Source organism: Vespula vulgaris, chromosome 6 (assembly GCF_905475345.1).
Source record: "Vespula vulgaris chromosome 6, iyVesVulg1.1, whole genome shotgun sequence".
NCBI classification, from domain to species: Eukaryota; Metazoa; Arthropoda; class Insecta; order Hymenoptera; family Vespidae; genus Vespula; species Vespula vulgaris.
The window spans coordinates 9,127,191-9,149,607 of record NC_066591.1 but is presented as its reverse complement, the minus strand read 5'-3'; the positions used below and the strand labels follow the sequence as shown (position 1 = coordinate 9,149,607).

Here is a 22,417-nt window from a genome sequence, read left to right as displayed (position 1 = left end):
AGCAATACCCAAGGAAAGACTACTATATACTTTGTGTATGTGTGCGTGGGTGTGTATATTATGTATCTAGTTATGTACATATGTATCTATTTACAAACGTATGTTTATATGGGATCTTCCAACATTCCACCTTGGTGGTTGCCGAAAGACTGATCTCATACGATATTCGACAGAAAGTAAATAACATAAGGTGGATTTAGATATTTCAGCTTATAGAGAAACATATAAACATTGTAATAAGATTTGCTTTGTATACGTCAGCTAGTATATGGTATAAACATTCTCTTTTTCTTTCAGTGTAATAATATTATATATATATATATATATATGAATATATATATATATTAAAATTTTTATAATTTAATTAGTTAATTAATGAAAATCAAAAAATAAAAGAAAGCCACAGGAATACAAAAATACGAGACCTCATCGAAAACTCCGTTTGTTAGGACAGACGTCCTTCCTCGTAAACAATGAACTTTCATCTCTCTCTCTCTCTCTCTCTTCCTCGCTCTATTTTGCTATTTTTTTCTTAATTTTTCTGTATGCACGTGTACGCGTATGTACGTAATACGTATATGCCTTTCAACAAATGTAATATAGTTTGGTATCGATATATTTTATATATAGAAAGATCGTCGACGATCGAACGTGATGCGTGTACCTGATCGTGACACCCTTATTTCAATATTGTAAATTTAATTTGTCAACGAGGTATAAATTCTATATTCATTTAAATACACATACATTGATATGTGTATGAATAATGCATATTAATCATAATACGCATTAAATGACACGTTTAAATAAAATCCCACATTAAAATTTACATTGTACTAGATACATATACTACGTAAGAACAAGAAAGCAAAATTGAATATACCAAGATACTTTATTCTTCTTCTTCTTCTTCTTCTGCATATTATTGTTGTTGTTATTATTGTTATTATTATCCTTATTGTATTTAGAAATCTATCATAATTGAAGATATTGGGAAATAAAGATGAGATTTCTTTCTTATTCTTCTTCACTGTTTTTTTTTTTCTTTTTCTTTTCTTTTATATGAATAATAAGAAATATAAGGTATCATAATCAGATACATATGTAATCTTCTTTAATTTGAATGGGTTTTTGATATAATTGTACTTTGGACGCCTAATGCTTCCTTATCGAATGCCTTTTTGTCAAGAGCTAACAAAGTTTCTTTTCAATTTAATCTCGATATCGTTCTTTGTTTTATTCAAATTCTCGATTCGTTTACCCTTTCTTTCTCTCTCTCTCTCTCTCTCTTTCTCTCTCTGTATATATATATACATATTATATATAATATATATATATATATATATATCTGTATATATCTCAATCTGTATCAGAAATAAACTCAGGGTTTATAAAAAAACATTATCATATACGTATTCATCTGCGTATCAATGCAAATACGACTTACATCTTGCATCGAAAAATGACAATAGTCGACTGTAATTAGTGAATTTCTTAATCAGTGGTATTACATCTTACGTTGATACATTTGTGAAGAGCTTTGTTATCTACGGCCAGTTGAAAGGCACTTTAACTATTAACCGAGGTATTGAAATCTTTTATCAAAAGTCTTAACGTTAACGACAAACGAATAAAAGATTGTATTAGAGTTTAATTCGATATCTTCCATTGTATCTTCCAATATAATAATGTAAAGTTTATTAACGAGAAGTAGAATCATATATCTAATTAAAAATAAACAACTAATAGATTTCGTTCCATTACAAAGATATATATACATACATTTATGCGTACACATTAAAAGTATTGCTAATAGAAAATCAATAGGATTATAGAAAACATTTCATTGTAAATTGATGCCGAAAATAACAAATACCCTTCAATAATGTGTAATTTTTTCTTTTTCTATCAAGTATTAATTTCTATTTAATCAATTTAAACATTTTTAGTTCATAATGAATTCTATCAATAACAATATCAGATATTTAAGTTTGGCTCATTGCAGAAGAAAGGTTGCTCGTTACTGTCTACACAATATAATAAATCTCAAGCAATACCCAAGGAAAGACTACTATATACTTTGTGTATGTGTGCGTGGGTGTGTATATTATGTATCTAGTTATGTACATATGTATCTATTTACAAACGTATGTTTATATGGGATCTTCTAACATTCCACCTTGGTGGTTGCCGAAAGACTGATCTCATACGATATTCGACAGAAAGTAAATAACGTAAAGTGTATTTAGATATTTCAGCTTATATAGAAACAAATAAACATTGTAATAAGATTTGCTTTCTATACGTCAGCTAATAAATGGTATAAACATTCTCTTTTTCTTTCAGTATAATATATATATATATATATATATATATATATATATATATATTAAAATTTTTATAATTTAATTAGTCAATTAATCAAAATCAAAAAATAAAAGAAAGCAACAGGAATAGAAAAATACGAGACCTCATCGAATACTCCGTTCGTTAGGACAGACGCCCTTCCTTGAAAACAATGTACTTTCATCTCTCTCTCTCTCTTTGTCTCTTCCTCGCTCTGTTTTGCTATTTTTTTCTTAATTTTTCTGTATGCACGAGTACGCGTATGTACGTAATACGTATATGCCTTTTAACAAATGTAATATCGTTTGGTATCGATATATTTTATATATAGAAAGATCGTCGACGATCGAACGTGATGCGTGTACCTGATCGTGACACCCTTATTTCAATATTGTAAATTTAATTTGTAAACGAGGTATAAACTCTATATTCATTTAAATACACATACATTGATATGTGTATGAATAATGCATATTAATCATAATACGCATTAAATGACACGTTTAAATGAAATCCCACATTAAAATTTACATTGTACTAGATACATATACTACATAAGAACAAGAAAGCAAAATTGAATATACCAAGATACTTTATTCTTCTTCTTCTTCTTCTTCTTCTTCTTCATATTTTTGTTGTTGTTATTATTGTTATTATTATCCTTATTGTATTTAGAAATCTATCATAATTGAAGATATTGGGAAATAAAGATGAGATTTCTTTCTTATTTTTCTTGACTGTTTTTTTTTCTTTTTCTTTTCTTTTATAGGAATAATAAGAAATATATGGTATCATAATCGGATACATATGTAATCGTCTTTAATTTGAATGGGTTTTTGATATAATTGTACTTTGGATGGCTGATGTTTCCCTTATAGAGTGCCTTTTTGTCAAGAAGCTAACAAAGTTTCCTTTCAATTTAATCTCGATATCGTTCTATGTTTTATTCAAAATTCTCGATTCGTTTACCCTTCCACTTTCTCTCTCTCTCTCTCTCTCTCTCTGTATTTATATATACATAATATATAATATATAATATACATATATATATATATATATATATATATATATATATATATCTGTATATATCTCAATCTGTATAAGAAATAAACTCAGGGTTTATAAAAAAACATTATCATATACGTATTCATCTGCGTATCAATGCAAATACGACTTACATCTTGCATCGAAAAATGACAATAGTCGACTATAATTAGTGAATTTCTTAATCAGTGGTATTACATCTTACGTTGATACATTTGTGAAGAGCTTTGTTATCTACGGCCAGTTGAAAGGCACTTTAACTATTAACCGAGGTATTGAAATCTTTTATCAAAAGTCTTAACGTTAACGACAAACGAATAAAAGATTGTATTAGAGTTTAATTCGATATCTTCCATTGTATCTTCCAATATAATAATGTAAAGTTTATTAACGAGAAGTAGAATCATATATCTAATTAAAAATAAACAACTAATAGATTTCGTTCCATTACAAAGATATATATACATACATTTAAGCGTACACATTAAAAGTATTGCTAATAAAAAATCAATAGGATTATAGAAAACATTTCATTGTAAATTGATGCCGAAAATAACAAATACCCCTCAATAATGTGTAATTTTTTCTTTTTCTATCAAGTATTAATTTCTATTTAATCAATTTAAACATTTTTAGTTCATAATGAATTCTATCAATAACAATATCAGATATTTAAGTTTGGCTCATTGCAGAAGAAAGGTTGCTCGTTACTGTCTACACAATATAATAAATCTCAAGCAATACCCAAGGAAAGACTACTATATACTTTGTGTATGTGTGCGTGGGTGTGTATATTATGTATCTAGTTATGTACATATGTATCTATTTACAAACGTATGTTTATATGGGATCATCCAACATCCCACCTTGGTGGTTGCCGAAAGACTGATCTCATACGATATTCGACAGAAAGTAAATAACATAAGGTGGATTTAGATATTTCAGCTTATAGAGAAACATATAAACATTGTAATAAGATTTGCTTTGTATACGTCAGCTAGTAAATGGTATAAACATTCTCTTTTTCTTTCAGTGTAATAATATTATATATATATATATATATATATGAATATATATATATATTAAAATTTTTATAATTTAATTAGTTAATTAATCAAAATCAAAAAATAAAAGAAAGCAACAGGAATACAAAAATACGAGACCTCATCGAAAACTCCGTTTGTTAGGACAGACGTCCTTCCTCGTAAACAATGAACTTTCATCTCTCTCTCTCTCTCTCTCTTCCTCGCTCTATTTTGCTATTTTTTTCTTAATTTTTCTGTATGCACGTGTACGCGTATGTACGTAATACGTATATGCCTTTCAACAAATGTAATATCGTTTGGTATCGATATATTTTATATATAGAAAGATCGTCGACGATCGAACGTGATGCGTGTACCTGATCGTGACACCCTTATTTCAATATTGTAAATTTTAGTTTGTCAACGAGGTATAAATTCTATATTCATTTAAATACACATACCTTGACATGTGTATGAATAATGCATATTAATCATAATACGCATTAAATGACACGTTTAAATGAAATCCCACATTAAAATTTACATTGTACTAGATACATATACTACATAAGAACAAGAAAGCAAAATTGAATATACCAAGATACTTTATTCTTCTTCTTCTTCTTCTTCTGCATATTATTGTTGTTGTTATTATTGTTATTATTATCCTTATTGTATTTAGAAATCTATCATAATTGAAGATATTGGGAAATAAAGATGAGATTTCTTTCTTATTCTTCTTAACTGTTTTTTTTTTCTTTTTCTTTTCTTTTATATGAATAATAAGAAATATAAGGTATCATAATCAGAGACATATGTAATCTTCTTTAATTTGAATGGGTTTTTGATATAATTGTACTTTGGACGCCTAATGCTTCCTTATCGAATGAGTTTTTGTCAAGAGCTAACAAAGTTTCTTTTCAATTTAATCTCGATATCGTTCTTTGTTTTATTCAAATTCTCGATTCGTTTACCCTTTCTTTCTCTCTCTCTCTCTCTCTCTCTCTCTCTCTCTCTCTGTATATATATATACATATTATATATAATATATAATATATATGTATATATATATATATATATATATATATATATATATATCTGTATATATCTCAATCTGTATCAGAAATAAACTCAGGGTTTATAAAAAAACATTATCATATACGTATTCATCTGCGTATCAATGCAAATACGATTTACATCTTGCATCGAAAAATGACAATAGTCGACTATAATTAGTGAATTTCTTAATCAGTGGTATTACATCTTACGTTGATACATTTGTGAAGAGCTTTGTTATCTACGGCCAGTTGAAAGGCATTTTAACTATTAACCGAAGTATTGAAATCTTTTATCAAAAGTCTTAACGTTAACGACAAACGAATAAAAGATTGTATTAGAGTTTAATTCGATATCTTCCATTGTATCTTCCAGTATAATAATGTAAAGTTTATTAACGAGAAGTAGAATCATATATCTAATTAAAAATAAACAACTAATAGATTTCGTTCCATTACAAAGATATATATACATACATTTATGCGTACACATTAAAAGTATTGCTAATAAAAAATCAATAGGATTATAGAAAACATTTCATTGTAAATTGATGCCGAAAATAACAAATACCCTTCAATAATGTGTAATTTTTTCTTTTTCTATCAAGTATTAATTTCTTTTTAATCTATTTAAACATTTTTAGTTCATAATGTATCAATAACAATATCAGATATTTAATTTTGGCTCATTGCAGAACAAAGGTTGCTCGTTACTGTCCATACAATATAAGAAAATCTCAAGCAATACCCAAGAGAAAGACTACTGTATACTTTGTGTATCTGTGTGTGGGTGTGTATATTATGTATCTAGTTACGTACATATGTACATATACACATATGTATCTATTTACAAATGTATGTTTGTATGGGATCTTCCAACATTCCACCTCGGTGGTTGCCGAAAGACTGATCTCATACGATATTCGACAGAAAGTAAATAACATAAGTTGTATTTAGATATTTCAGCTTATATAGAAACATATAAACATTGTAATAAGATTTGCTTTGTATACGTCAGCTAGTAAATGGTATAAACATTCTCTTTTTCTTTCGGTGTAATAATATTATATATATATATATATATATATATATATATATATATATATATTAAAATTTTTATAATTTAATTAGTCAATTAATCAAAATCAAAAAATAAAAGAAAGCAACAGGAATAGAAAAATACGAGACCTCATCGAAAACTCCGTTCGTTAGGACAGACGCCCTTCCTTGAAAACAATGTACTTTCATCTCTCTCTCTCTCTCTTTGTCTCTTCCTCGCACTGTTTTGCTATTTTTTTCTTAATTTTTCTGTATGCACGTGTACGCGTATGTACGTAATACGTATATGCATTTTAACAAATGTAATATCGTTTGGTATCGATATATTTTATATATAGAAAGATCGTCGACGATCGAACGTGATGCGTGTACCTGATCGTGACACCCTTATTTCAATATTGTAAATTTAATTTGTCAACGAGGTATAAATTCTATATTCATTTAAATACACATACGTTGATATGTGTATGAATAATGCATATTAATCATAATACGCATTAAATGACACGTTTAAATGAAATCCCACATTAAAATTTACATTGTACTAGATACATATACCACATAAGAACAAGTAAGCAAAATTGAATATACCAAGATACTTTATTCTTCTTCTTCTTCTTCTTATTATTGTTGTTGTCATTATTGTTATTATTATCCTTATTGTATTTAGAAATCAATCATAATTGAAGATATTGGGAAATAAAGATGAGATTTTTTTTCTTATTCATCTTAACTGTTTTTTTTTTCTTTTTCTTTTCTTTTATATGAGTAATAAGAAATATAAGGTATCATAATCAGATACATATGTAATCTTCTTTAATTTGAATGGTTTTTTGATATAATTGTAATTTGGACGCCTAATGTTTCCTTATCGAATGCCTTTATGTCAAGAGCTAACAAAGTTTCTTTTCAATTTAATCTCGATATCGTTCTTTGTTTTATTCAAATTCTCGATTCGTTTACCCTTTCTTTCTCTCTCTCTCTCTCTCTCTCTCTCTCTCTCTGTATATATATATACATATTATATATAATATATAATATATATGTATATATATATATATATATATATATATATATATATATATCTGTATATATCTCAATCTGTATCAGAAATAAACTCAGGGATTATAAAAAAACACTATCATATACGTATTCATCTGCGTATCAATACAAATAAGACTTACATCTTGCATCGAAAAATGACAATAGTCGACTATAATTAGTGAATTTCTTAATCAGTGGTATTACATCTTACGTTGATACATTTGTGAAGAGCTTTGTTATCTACGGCCAGTTGAAAGGCATTTTAACTATTAACCAAAGTATTGAAATCTTTTATCAAAAGTCTTAACGTTAACGACAAACGAATAAAAGATTGTATTAGAGTTTAATTCGATATCTTCCATTGTATCTTCCAGTATAATAATGTAAAGTTTATTAACGAGAAGTAGAATCATATATCTAATTAAAAATAAACAACTAATAGATTTCGTTCCATTACAAAGATATATATACATACATTTATGCGTACACATTAAAAGTATTGCTAATAAAAAATCAATAGGATTATAGAAAACATTTCATTGTAAATTGATGCCGAAAATAACAAATACCCTTCAATAATGTGTAATTTTTTCTTTTTCTATCAAGTATTAATTTCTTTTTAATCTATTTAAACATTTTTAGTTCATAATGTATCAATAACAATATCAGATATTTAATTTTGGCTCATTGCAGAACAAAGGTTGCTCGTTACTGTCCATACAATATAAGAAAATCTCAAGCAATACCCAAGAGAAAGACTACTGTATACTTTGTGTATCTGTGTGTGGGTGTGTATATTATGTATCTAGTTACGTACATATGTACATATACACATATGTATCTATTTACAAATGTATGTTTGTATGGGATCTTCCAACATTCCACCTCGGTGGATGCCGAAAGACTGATCTCATACGATATTCGACAGAAAGTAAATAACATAAGTTGTATTTAGATATTTCAGCTTATATAGAAACATATAAACATTGTAATAAGATTTGCTTTGTATACGTCAGCTAGTAAATGGTATAAACATTCTCTTTTTCTTTCAGTGTAATAATATTATATATATATATATATATTTATATATATATATATATTAAAATTTTTATAATTTAATTAGTTAATTAATCAAAATCAAAAAATAAAAGAAAGCAACAGGAATACAAAAATACGAGACCTCATCGAAAACTCCGTTTGTTAGGACAGACGTCCTTCCTCGTAAACAATGAACTTTCATCTCTCTCTCTCTCTCTCTCTCTTCCTCGCTCTATTTTGCTATTTTTTTCTTAATTTTTCTGTATGCACGTGTACGCGTACGTACGTAATACGTATATGCATTTTAACGAATGTAATATCGTTTGGTATCGATATATTTTATATACAGAAAGATCGTCGAGGATCGAACGTGATACGTGTACCTGATCGTGACACCCTTATTTCAATATTGTAAATTTAATTTGTCAACGAGGTATAAATTCGACATTCATTTAAATACACATACCTTGATATGTGTATGAATAATGCATATTAATCATAATACGCATTAAATGACACGTTTAAATGAAATCCCACATTAAAATTTACATTGTACTAGATACATATACTACATAAGAACAAGAAAGCAAAATTGAATATACCAAGATACTTTATTCTTCTTCTTCTTCTTCTTCTGCATATTATTGTTGTTGTTATTATTGTTATTATTATCCTTATTGTATTTAGAAATCTATCATAATTGAAGATATTGGGAAATAAAGATGAGATTTCTTTCTTATTCTTCTTAACTGTTTTTTTTTTCTTTTTCTTTTCTTTTATATGAATAATAAGAAATATAAGGTATCATAATCAGAGACATATGTAATCTTCTTTAATTTGAATGGGTTTTTGATATAATTGTACTTTGGACGCCTAATGCTTCCTTATCGAATGCCTTTTTGTCAAGAGCTAACAAAGTTTCTTTTCAATTTAATCTCGATATCGTTCTTTGTTTTATTCAAATTCTCGATTCGTTTACCCTCTCTTTCTCTCTCTCTCTCTCTCTCTCTCTCTCTCTGTATATATATATACATATTATATATAATATATAATATATATGTATATATATATATATATATATATATATATATATATATATATATCTGTATATATCTCAATCTGTATCAGAAATAAACTCAGGGATTATAAAAAAACACTATCATATACGTATTCATCTGCGTATCAATGCAAATAAGACTTACATCTTGCATCGAAAAATGACAATAGTCGACTATAATTAGTGAATTTCTTAATCAGTGGTATTACATCTTACGTTGATACATTTGTGAAGAGCTTTGTTATCTACGGCCAGTTGAAAGGCATTTTAACTATTAACCGAAGTATTGAAATCTTTTATCAAAAGTCTTAACGTTAACGACAAACGAATAAAAGATTGTATTAGAGTTTAATTCGATATCTTCCATTGTATCTTCCAATATAATAATGTAAAGTTTATTAACGAGAAGTAGAATCATATATCTAATTAAAAATAAACAACTAATAGATTTCGTTCCATTACAAAGATATATATACATACATTTATGCGTACACATTAAAAGTATTGCAAATAAAAAATCAATAGGATTATAGAAAACATTTCATTGTAAATTGATGCCGAAAATAACAAATACCCTTCAATAATGTGTAATTTTTTCTTTTTCTATCAAGTATTAATTTCTTTTTAATCAATTTAAACATTTTTAGTTCATAATGTATCAATAACAATATCAGATATTTAATTTTGGCTCATTGCAGAACAAAGGTTGCTCATTACTGTCCATACAATATAAGAAAATCTCAAGCAATACCCAAGAGAAAGACTACTGTATACTTTGTGTATGTGTGTGTGGGTGTGTATATTATGTATCTAGTTACGTACATATGTACATATACACATATGTATCTATTTACAAATGTATGTTTGTATGGGATCTTCCAACATTCCACCTCGGTGGTTGCCGAAAGACTGATCTCATACGATATTCGACAGAAAGTAAATAACATAAGTTGTATTTAGATATTTCAGCTTATATAGAAACATATAAACATTGTAATAAGATTTGCTTTGTATACGTCAGCTAGTAAATGGTATAAACATTCTCTTTTTCTTTCGGTGTAATAATATTATATATATATATATATATATATATATATATATATATATATATTAAAATTTTTATAATTTAATTAGTCAATTAATCAAAATCAAAAAATAAAAGAAAGCAACAGGAATAGAAAAATACGAGACCTCATCGAAAACTCCGTTCGTTAGGACAGACGCCCTTCCTTGAAAACAATGTACTTTCATCTCTCTCTCTCTCTCTTTGTCTCTTCCTCGCACTGTTTTGCTATTTTTTTCTTAATTTTTCTGTATGCACGTGTACGCGTATGTACGTAATACGTATATGCATTTTAACAAATGTAATATCGTTTGGTATCGATATATTTTATATATAGAAAGATCGTCGACGATCGAACGTGATGCGTGTACCTGATCGTGACACCCTTATTTCAATATTGTAAATTTAATTTGTCAACGAGGTATAAATTCTATATTCATTTAAATACACATACGTTGATATGTGTATGAATAATGCATATTAATCATAATACGCATTAAATGACACGTTTAAATGAAATCCCACATTAAAATTTACATTGTACTAGATACATATACCACATAAGAACAAGTAAGCAAAATTGAATATACCAAGATACTTTATTCTTCTTCTTCTTCTTCATATTATTGTTGTTGTCATTATTGTTATTATTATCCTTATTGTATTTAGAAATCAATCATAATTGAAGATATTGGGAAATAAAGATGAGATTTTTTTTCTTATTCATCTTAACTGTTTTTTTTTTCTTTTTCTTTTCTTTTATATGAGTAATAAGAAATATAAGGTATCATAATCAGATACATATGTAATCTTCTTTAATTTGAATGGTTTTTTGATATAATTGTAATTTGGACGCCTAATGTTTCCTTATCGAATGCCTTTATGTCAAGAGCTAACAAAGTTTCTTTTCAATTTAATCTCGATATCGTTCTTTGTTTTATTCAAATTCTCGATTCCTTTACCCTTTCTTTCTCTCTCTCTCTCTCTATCTCTCTCTCTCTCTGTATATATATATACATATTATATATAATATATAATATACATATATATAAATATATATATATATAAATATATATATATATATAAATATATCTGTATATATCTCAATCTGTATCAGAAATGAGTAACTCAGGGTTTATAAAAAAACATTATCATATACGTATTCATCTGCGTATCAATGCAAATACGACTTACATCTTGCATCGAAAAATGACAATAGTCGACTATAATTAGTGAATTTCTTAATCAGTGGTATTACATCTAACGTTGATACATTTGTGAAGGGCTTTGTTATCTACGGCCAGTTGAAAGGCATATTAACTATTAACCGAAGTATTGAAATCTTTTATCAAAAGTCTTAACGTTAACGACAAACGAATAAAAGATTGTATTAGAGTTTATTTCCAATTTACCAGCTCGGTGGTTGCCGAAAGACTGATCTCATATGATATTCGACAGAAAGTAAATAACGTAAAGTGTATTTAGATATTTCAGCTTATATAGAAACAAATAAACATTGTAATAAGATTTGCTTTCTATACGTCAGCTAATAAATGGTATAAACATTCTCTTTTTCTTTCAGTGTAATATATATATATATATATATATATATATATATATATTAAAATTTTTATAATTTAATTAGTCAATTAATCAAAATCAAAAAATAAAAGAAAGCAACAGGAATAGAAAAATACGAGACCTCATCGAAAACTCCGTTTGTTAGGACAGACGTCCTTCCTCGTAAACAATGAACTTTCATCTCTCTCTTTCTCTCTCTTCCTCGCTCTATTTTGCTATTTTTTTCTTAATTTTTCTGTATGCACGTGTACGCGTATGTACGTAATACGTATATGCCTTTCAACAAATGTAATATCGTTTGGTATCGATATATTTTATATATAGAAAGATCGTCGACGATCGAACGTGATGCGTGTACCTGATCGTGACACCCTTATTTCAATATTGTAAATTTAATTTGTCAACGAGGTATAAACTCTATATTCATTTAAATACACATACATTGATATGTGTATGAATAATGCATATTAATCATAATACGCATTAAATGACACGTTTAAATGAAATCCCACATTAAAATTTACATTGTACTAGATATATATACCACATAAGAACAAGAAAGCAAAATTGAATATACCAAGATACTTTATTCTTCTTCTTCTTTTTCATATTATTGTTGTTATTGTTGTTCTTATTATTGTTATTATTATTCTTATTGTCTTTAGAAATCAATCATAATTGAAGATATTGGGAAATAAAGATGAGATTTCTTTCTTAATCTTCTTAACTGTTTTTTTTCTTCTTCTTTTCTTTTATATGAATAATAAGAAGTATAAGGTATCATAATCGGAAACCTATGTAATCGTCTTTCATTTGAATGGGTCTTTGATATAATTGTACTTTGGATAGCTGATCTTTCCTAATCCAGTGCCTCTTTGTCAAGATCTAACAAAGTTTCTTTTCAATTTAATCTCGATATCGTTCTTTGTTCTATTCAAATTCTCGATTCCTTTACCCTTTTTCTTTCTCTCTCTCTCACACTCTCACTCTCTGTATATACATTAATATATATATATATATATATATATATATATATTATTTTATACGTATATATCTGAATCTGTATCAGAAATGAGTAACTCAGGGTTTATAAAAAAACATTATCATATACGTATTTATCCCCGTATCAATGCAAATACGACTTACATCTTGCATTGAAAAATGACAATAGCCGACTATAATTAGTGAATTTCTTAATCAGTGGTATTACATCTTACGTTGATACATTTGTGAAGAGCTTTGTTATCTACGGCCAGTTGAAAGGCATTTTAACTATTAACCGAAGTATTGAAATCTTTTATCAAAAGTCGTAACGTTAACGACAAACGAATAAAAGATTGTATTAGAGTTTATTTCCAATTTTCCAGCTCGGTGGTTGCCGAAAGACTGATCTCATACGATATTCGACAGAAAGTAAATAACGTAAAGTGTATTTAGATATTTCAGCTTATATAGAAACAAATAAACATTGTAATAAGATTTGCTTTGTATACGTCAGCTAATAAATGGTATAAACATTCTCTTTTTCTTTCAGTGTAATATATATATATATATATATATATATATATATATATTAAAATTTTTATAATTTAATTAGTCAATTAATCAAAATCAAAAAATAAAAGAAAGCAACAGGAATAGAAAAATACGAGACCTCATCGAAAACTCCGTTCGTTAGGACAGACGCCCTTCCTTGAAAACAATGTACTTTCATCTCTCTCTCTCTCTTTGTCTCTTCCTCGCACTGTTTTGCTATTTTTTTCTTAATTTTTCTGTATGCACGTGTACGCGTATGTACGTAATACGTATATGCATTTTAACAAATGTAATATCGTTTGGTATCGATATATTTTATATATAGAATGATCGTCGACGATCGAACGTGATGCGTGTACCTGATCGTGACACCCTTATTTCAATATTGTAAATTTAATTTGTCAACGAGGTATAAATTCTATATTCATTTAAATACACATACATTGATATGTGTATGAATAATGCATATTAATCATAATACGCATTAAATGACACGTTTAAATAAAATCCCACATTAAAATTTACATTGTAGTAGATACATATACTACATAAAAACAAGAAAGCAAAATTGAATATAACAAGATACTTTATTCTTCTTCTTCTTCTTCTTCTTCATATTATTGTTGTTGTTATTATTGTTATTATTATCCTTATAGTATTTAGAAATCTATCATAATTGAAGATATTGGGAAATAAAGATGAGATTTCTTTCTTATTTTTCTTGACTGTTTTTTTTTCTTTTTCTTTTCTTTTATAGGAATAATAAGAAATATATGGTATCATAATCGGATACATATGTAATCGTCTTTGATTTGAATGGGTTTTTGATATAATTGTACTTTGGATGGCTGATGTTTCCCTTATAGAGTGCCTTTTTGTCAAGAAGCTAACAAAGTTTCCTTTCAATTTAATCTCGATATCGTTCTATGTTTTATTCAAAATTCTCGATTTGTTTACCCTTCCTCTTTCTCTCTCTCACTCTCTCTCTCTCTCTCTCTCTCTCTGTATTTATATATACATAATATATAATATATAATATATATATATATATATATATATATATATATATATATATATATCTGTATATATCTCAATCTGTATCAGAAATGAGTAACTCAGGGTTTATAAAAAAACATTATCATATACGTATTCATCTGCGTATCAATGCAAATACGACTTACACCTTGCATCGAAAAATGACAATAGTCGACTATAATTAGTGAATTTCTTAATCAGTGGTATTACATCTTACGTTGATACATTTGTGAAGAGAGTTGCTATCTACGGCCATTTGAAAGGCATTTTAACTATTAACCGAAGGATTGAAATCTTTTATCAAAATTCTTAACGTTAACGACAAACGAATAAAAGATTGTATTAGAGTTTAATTCGATATCTTCCATTGCGTCTTCCAATATAATAATGAAAAGTTTATTATCGAGAAGTAGAATCATATATCTAATTAAATATAAACAACTAATAGATTTCGGTCCATTACAAAAATATATATACATACATTTATGCGTACACATTAAAAGTATTGCTAATAAAAAATCAATGGTATTATAGAAAACATTTCATTGTAAATTGATGCCGAATATAACAAATACCCTTCAATAATGTGTAATTTTTTCTTTTTCTACCAAGTATTAATTTCTTTTTAATCAACTTAAACATTTTTAGTTCATAATGTATCAATAACAATATCAGATATTTAATTTTGGCTCATTGCAGAAGAAAGGTTGCTCGTTACTGTCTGTACAATATAATAAATCTCAAGCAATACCCAAGGAAAGACTACTATATACTTTGTGTATGTGTGCATGGGTGTGTATATTCTGTATCTAGTTATGTACATATGTATCTACTTACAAACAAAAAATGTTTATATGGGATCTTCCAACATTCCACCTCGGTGGTTGCCGAAAGACTGATCTCATACGATATTCGATAGAAAGTAAATAACATAAGTTGTATTTAGATATTTCAGCTTATATAGAAACATATAAACATTGTAATAAGATTTGGTTTGTATACGTCAGCTAGTAAATGATATAAACATTATCTTTTTCTTTCAGGGTAATAATATTATATATATATATATATATATATATATATATATATATATATTTAAATTTTTATAATTTAATTAGTTAATTAATCAAAATCAAAAAAAGAAAAGAAAGCAACAGGAATAGAAAAATACGAGACATCATCGTAAACTTCGTTCGTTAGGACAGACGTCCTTCCTCGAAAACAATGAACTTTCATCTATCTCTCTCTCTCTCTGTCTCTTCCTTGCTCTATTTTGCTATTTTTTTCTTAATTTTTCTGTATGCACGTGTACGCGTACGTACGTAATACGTATATGCATTTTAACGAATGTAATATCGTTTGGTATCGATATATTTTATATACAGAAAGATCGTCGAGGATCGAACGTGATACGTGTACCTGATCGTGACACCCTTATTTCAATATTGTAAATTTAATTTGTCAACGAGGTATAAATTCTATATTCATTTAAATACACATACATTGATATGTGTTTGAATAATGCATATTAATCATAATACGCATTAAATGACACGTTTAAATAAAATCCCACATTAAAATTTACATTGTAGTAGATACATATACTACATAAGAACAAGAAAGCAAAATTGAATATAACAAGATACTTTATTCTTCTTCTTCTTCTTCTTCTTCATATTATTGTTGTTGTTATTATTGTTATTATTATCCTTATAGTATTTAGAAATCTATCATAATTGAAGATATTGGGAAATAAAGATGAGATTTCTTTCTTATTTTTCTTGACTGTTTTTTTTTCTTTTTCTTTTCTTTTATAGGAATAATAAGAAATATATGGTATCATAATCGGATACATATGTAATCGTCTTTGATTTGAATGGGTTTTTGATATAATTGTACTTTGGATGGCTGATGTTTCCCTTATAGAGTGACTTTTTGTCAAGAAGCTAACAAAGTTTCCTTTCAATTTAATCTCGATATCGTTCTATGTTTTATTCAAAATTCTCGATTTGTTTACCCTTCCTCTTTCTCTCTCTCTCTCTCTCTCTCTCTCTCTGTATTTATATATACATAATATATAATATATATATATATATATATATATATATATATATATATATATATATATATATCTGTATATATCTCAATCTGTATCAGAAATGAGTAACTCAGGGTTTATAAAAAAACATTATCATATACGTATTCATCTGCGTATCAATGCAAATACGACTTACACCTTGCATCGAAAAATGACAATAGTCGACTATAATTAGTGAATTTCTTAATCTGTGGTATTACATCTTACGTTGATACATTTGTGAAGAGCGTTGTTATCTACGGCCATTTGAAAGGCATTTTAACTATTAACCGAAGAATTGAAATCTTTTATCAAAATTCTTAACGTTAACGACAAACGAATAAAAGATTGTATTAGAGTTTAATTCGATATCTTCCATTGCGTCTTCCAATATAATAATGAAAAGTTTATTATCGAGAAGTAGAATCATATATCTAATTAAATATAAACAACTAATAGATTTCGGTCCATTACAAAAATATATATACATACATTTATGCGTACACATTAAAAGTATTGCTAATAAAAAATCAATGGTATTATAGAAAACATTTCATTGTAAATTGATGCCGAATATAACAAATACCCTTCAATAATGTGTAATTTTTTCTTTTTCTACCAAGTATTAATTTCTTTTTAATCAACTTAAACATTTTTAGTTCATAATGTATCAATAACAATATCAGATATTTAATTTTGGCTCATTGCAGAAGAAAGGTTGCTCGTTACTGTCTGTACAATATAATAAATCTCAAGCAATACCCAAGGAAAGACTACTATATACTTTGTGTATGTGTGCATGGGTGTGTATATTCTGTATCTAGTTATGTACATATGTATCTACTTACAAACAAAAAATGTTTATATGGGATCTTCCAACATTCCACCTCGGTGGTTGCCGAAAGACTCATCTCATACGATATTCGATAGAAAGTAAATAACATAAGTTGTATTTAGATATTTCAGCTTATATAGAAACATATAAACATTGTAATAAGATTTGGTTTGTATACGTCAGCTAGTAAATGATATAAACATTATCTTTTTCTTTCAGGGTAATAATATTATATATATATATATATATATATATATATATATATTAAAATTTTTATAATTTAATTAGTTAATTAATCAAAATCAAAAAATAAAAGAAAGCAAGAGGAATAGAAAAATACGAGACCTCATCGAAAACTCCGTTTGTTAGGTCAGACGTCCTTCCTCGTAAACAATGAACTTTCATCTCTCTCTTTCTCTCGCTTCCTCGCTCTATTTTGCTATTTTTTTCTTAATTTTTCTGTATGCACGTGTACGCTTATGTACGTAATACATATATGCCTTTTAACAAATGTAATATCGTTTGGTATCGATATATTTTATATATAGAAAGATCGTCGACGATCGAACGTGATGCGTGTACCTGATCGTGACACCCTTATTTCAATATTGTAAATTTAATTTGTCAACGAGGTATAAACTCTATATTCATTTAAATACACATACATTGATATGTGTATGAATAATGCATATTAATCATAATACGAATTAAATGACACGTTTAATTGAAATCCCACATTAAAATTTACATTGTACTAGATACATATACCACATAAGAACAAGAAAGCAAAATTGAATATACCAAGATACTTTATTCTTCTTCTTCTTCTTCTTCTTCATATTTTTGTTGTTGTTATTATTGTTATTATTATCCTTACTGTATTTAGAAATCTATCATAATTGAAGATATTGGGAAATAAAGATGAGATTTCTTTCTTAATCTTCTTAACTGTTTTTTTTCTTCTTCTTTTCTTTTATATGAATAATAAGAAGTATAAGGTATCATAATAGGATACCTATGTAATCGTCTTTCATTTGAATAGGTCTTTGATATAATTGTACTTTGGACGGCTAATGCTTCCTTATCGAATGCCTTTTTGTCAAGAGCTAACAAAGTTTCTTTTCAATTTAATCTCGATATCGTTCTTTGTTTCATTCAAATTCTCGATTCGTTTACCATTTCTTTCTCTCTCTCTCTCTCTCTCTCTGTATATATATATACATATTATATATAATATATAATACATATATATATCTGTATATATCTGAATCTGTATCAGAAATGAGTAACTCAGGGTTTATAAAAAAACATTATCATATACGTATTCATGTACGTATCAATGCAATTACAACTTACATTTTGCATCGAAGAATGACAATAGTCGACTATAATTAGTGAATTTCTTAATCAGTGGTATTACATCTTACGTTGATACATTAGTGAAGAGCTTTGTTATCTACGGCCAGTTGAAAGGCATTTTAACTATTAACCGAAGTACTGAAATCTTTTATCAAAAGTCTTAACGTTAACGACAAACGAATAAAACATTGTATTAGAGTTTAATTCGATATATTCCATTGTATCTTCCAATATAATAATGTAAAGTTTATTAACCAGAAGTAGAATCATATATCTAATTAAAAATAAACAACTAATAGATTTCGTTCCATTACAAAAATATATATACATACACTTATGCGTACACATTAAAAGTATTGCTAATAGAAAATCAATGGAATTATAGAAAACATTTCATTGTAAATTGATGCCGAAAATAACAAATACCCTTCAATAATGTAAAATTTTTTCTTTTTCTATCAAGTTTTAATTTCTTTTCTAATCAATTTAAACATTTTTAGTTCATAATGAATTGTATCAATAACAATATCAGACATGTAATTTTGGCTCCTTGCAGCACAAAGGTTGCTCGTTACTGTCTATACAATATAATAAAATCTCAAGTAATACCCAAGAGAAAGACTACTATATACTTTGTGTATGTGTGTGTGGGTGTGTATATTATGTATCTAGTTATGTACATATGTACATATATACATATGTATCTATTTACAAACGTATGTTTATATGGGATCTTCCAACATTCCACCTCCGTGGTTGCGGAAAGACTGATATCATACGATATTCGACCAAAAGTAAATAAGATAAGGTGTATTTAGATACATCAGCTTATAAAGAAACATATAAACATTGTAATAAGATTTGCTTTGTATACGTCCGCTAGTAAATGCTATAAACATTCTCTTTTTCTTTCAGGGTAATAATATTATATATATATATATATATATATATATATATATATATATATTAAAATTTTTACAATTTAATTAGTTAAATAATCAAAATCAAAAAATAAAAGAAAGCAACAGGAATAGAAAAATACGAGACCTCATCGAAAACTCCGTTTGTTAGGACAGACGTCCTTCCTCGTAAACAATGAACTTTCATCTCTCTCTCTCTCTCTTCCACGCTCTATTTTGCTATTTTTTTCTCAATTTTTCTGTATGCACGTGTACGCGTATGTACGTAATACGTATATGCCTTTTAACAAATGTAATATCGTTTGGTATCGATATATTTTATATATTGAAAGATCGTCGACGATCGAACGTGATGCGTGTACCTGATCGTGACACCCTTATTTCAATATTGTAAATTTAATTTGTCAACGAGGTATAAATTCTATATTCATTTAAATACACATACATTGATATGTGTTTGAATAATGCATATTAATCATAATACGCATTAAATGACACGTTTAAATAAAATCCCACATTAAAATTTACATTGTACTAGCTACATATACCACATAAGAACAAGAAAGCAAAATTGAATATACCAAGATACTTTGTTCTTCTTCTTCTTCTTCATATTATTGTTGTTATTATTATTGTTATTATTATTCTTATTGTCTTTATAAATCAATCATAATTGAAGATATTGGGAAATAAACATGAAATTTCTTTCTTAATCTTCTTAACTGTTTTTTTTCTTCTTCTTTTCTTTTATATGAATAATAAGAAGTATAAGGTATCATAATAGGATACCTATGTAATCGTCTTTCATTTAGATAGGTCTTTGATATAATTGTACTTTGGACGGCTAATGCTTCCTTATCGAATGCCTTTTTGTCAAGAGCTAACAAAGTTTCTTTTCAATTTAATCTCGATATCGTTCTTTGTTTCATTCAAATTCTCGATTCGTTTACCCTTTCTTTCTCTCTCTCTCTCTCTCTCTCTGTATATATATATACATATTATATATAATATATAATACATATATATATCTGTATATATCTGAATCTGTATCAGAAATGAGTAACTCAGGGTTTATAAAAAAACATTATCATATACGTATTCATGTACGTATCAATGCAATTACAACTTACATTTTGCATCGAACAATGACAATAGTCGACTCTAATTAGTGAATTTCTTAATCACTGGTATTACATCTTACGTTGATACATTTGTGAAGAGCTTTGTTATCTACGGCCAGTTGAAACGCATTTTAACTATTAACCGAAGTATCGATATCATTTATCAAAACTCGTAACTTTAACGACAAACGAATAAAAGATTGTATTAGAGTTTATTTCAATATCTTCCAATGTATCTTCCAATATAATAATGTAAAGTTTATTAACGAGAAGTAGAATCATATATCTAATTAAAAATAAACAACTAATAGATTTCGTTCCATTACAAAAATATATATACATACATTTATGCGTACACATTAAAAGTATTGCTAATAAAAAATCAATGGAATTATAGAAAACATTTCATTGTAAATTGATGCCGAAAATAACAAATACCCTTCAATAATGTTTAATTTTTTCTTTTTCTATCAAGCATTAATTCCTTTTTTAATCAATATAAGCATTTTTAGTTCATAATGAATTCTATAAATAACAATATCAGATATTTAATTTTGGCTCATTGCAGAACAAAGGTTGCTCGTTACTGTCTATACAATATAATAAAATCTCAAGCAATACCCAAGAGAAAGACTACTATATACTTTGTGTATGAGTGTGTGGGTGTGTATATTGTGTCTAGTTATGTACATATGTACATATATACATATGTATCTATTTACAAACGTATGTTTATATGGGATCTTCCAACATTCCACCTCGGTGGTTGCGGAAAGACTGATATCATACGATATTCGACCAAAAGTAAATAAGATAAGGTGTATTTGGATACATCAGCTTATAAAGAAACATATAAACATTGTAATAAGATTTGCTTTGTATACGTCCGCTAGTAAATGCTATAAACATTCTCTTTTTCTTTCAGGGTAATAATATTATATATATATATATATATATATATATATATATATATATATTTAAATTTTTATAATTTAATTAGTTAATTAATCAAAATCAAAAAAAGAAAAGAAAGCAACAGGAAGATAAAAATACGAGACATCATCGTAAACTTCGTTTGTTAGGACAGACGTCCTTCCTCGTAAACAATGAACTTTCATCTCTCTCTCTCTCTCTTCCACGCTCTATTTTGCTATTTTTTTCTCAATTTTTCTGTATGCACGTGTACGCGTATGTACGTAATACGTATATGCCTTTTAACAAA

The 22,417-nt window shown here is 27.1% G+C and overlaps 1 long non-coding RNA gene across 1 annotated transcript; it reads right to left on the bottom strand.

The window, feature by feature from the left end:
• Positions 1 to 1,486: 1,486 nt before the first annotated feature.
• On the bottom strand, positions 1,487 to 22,018 carry LOC127064854 (uncharacterized). Its single transcript, XR_007781848.1, has 3 exons — positions 21,954 to 22,018; positions 18,378 to 19,902; positions 1,487 to 2,711 (listed from the first exon to the last, which is right to left on the bottom strand). It is a non-coding gene; the product is annotated as an uncharacterized LOC127064854 (long non-coding RNA).
• Between the last annotated feature and the right edge of the window lie 399 nt (positions 22,019 to 22,417).